Here is a 1,417-nt window from a genome sequence, read left to right as displayed (position 1 = left end):
TGGGTGAAAACGAATGTCTTCGTTCATGATGGAACAGCCAATGGGAATGCCATTCTCCCTCACAGTTAAAAATAAACATAATGTCACTTCTACTATGGAACTTTCTCTGATACTCCTTTCCCCCCCTCTCACTAAATCTCCCAGAAAGGTGACATTTGATATGGTTCTTGACAAATAAAGTAAGGAGGTATGGCTTTCTAAGTGTATAATGAAAAGCATTGAGATATGATATAGTGCGACACATTCCAGGAACCGTGGAAGTACAATATAGCTAGAATGTTGGAGATGTCATCAGGGATAGGGAATTGTGATGGCAGGAAACAAGTCCAAAAAGATGAATTGGGGTCATGTTAGAAAAAGGAACTTGAATGCTATACTACAGAGCTTGGGCTTTACTATATAGAAAGCAGAGGGCCGCCCAAGGTCTCTAATTAGTAGAATAATGTGGTCAGATACATGCCTTTGAAAGGAACCGTGGAATCAGAATAAAGAATTTGCTGGAGATACTAGATAGGAGGCTGAGATAATATTCCAAGGAGTGCTGATAATGATGAAAAATAAGATAGAAGAAAAAGAAGTCCATGGAGATGGAAAGTTCAAAGTCAGAAGATGTTTTGGGACAGGAATTGACAGGATTATCAGATTCGGGCAAGAGTTATGAGAAATAGGGGAGGGATATAGAAAAGCCATGGATTTATCCAGAATTTTAATCTCAAGAGAATAAAAGCTTCTTTATTTTTATTTTTATTTTTTACGCCTACAGCACCTGGTCTTCCTAGGTGGTCTCCCATTCAAGTACTAACCAGGCCCGACCCTGCTTAGCTTCCGAGATCAGATGAGATCAGGCTTGTTCAGGGTAGCATGGCTATAGACTAAAAGCTTCTTAAAAGAGTAAGCATATCTTATTTGACTTAGGAGTGTCAATATTTTAATGGTTCCTGGTACTTGTTGGTTGACACTTGATGTGTTGACAGGTGGGTGGGTAAGTGGATGAGTGGATGGATGGATGGATGGATGGATGGATGGATGGAAGGGATGGATGGATGGACAGTGGATGGGCAGGTGGGTGTGGATAGATGGGTAGGTGGATGGATGGATGGATGGATGGATGGATGGAAGGATTCTGGATGGATGGGTGGGTGGACAGATGGATGTATGGATGGTGTTATTAAACATTCAAGGGAATACAGGAGAGAAATCAGTTTTAGAGATAGACTAGGTAATGGGTAGAACAGGTACTAAGACCCTCAGATAGGTAAGGTAACAGTGGAAAGAATTACGAAACCAAAGAGAAAATTAACCCAGGTTTATTCTTTATGGTAATCCATGGCTTTGATCATTTTCACCAGCAATTTGCACTCCATCTGCTTCGAGAAATTTTAAGAGTAGCTTCTTTAGAGAACAAAACTCTGTGCAA

At 40.5% G+C, this 1,417-nt stretch overlaps 1 non-coding gene across 1 annotated transcript; it reads right to left on the bottom strand.

The window, feature by feature from the left end:
* Positions 1-754: 754 nt before the first annotated feature.
* LOC120611794 (5S ribosomal RNA) lies at positions 755-873 on the bottom strand. The gene has a single exon (XR_005655297.1). It is a non-coding gene; the product is annotated as a 5S ribosomal RNA (ribosomal RNA).
* Positions 874-1,417: the final 544 nt, after the last annotated feature.

This window comes from Pteropus medius, unplaced genomic scaffold, assembly GCF_902729225.1.
Source record: "Pteropus medius unplaced genomic scaffold, Ma_sr-lr_union100, whole genome shotgun sequence".
NCBI lineage: Eukaryota > Metazoa > Chordata > Mammalia > Chiroptera > Pteropodidae > Pteropus > Pteropus medius.
The sequence above is the reverse complement of the archived record's forward strand: the minus strand, read 5'-3'. Positions and strand labels throughout refer to the sequence as shown.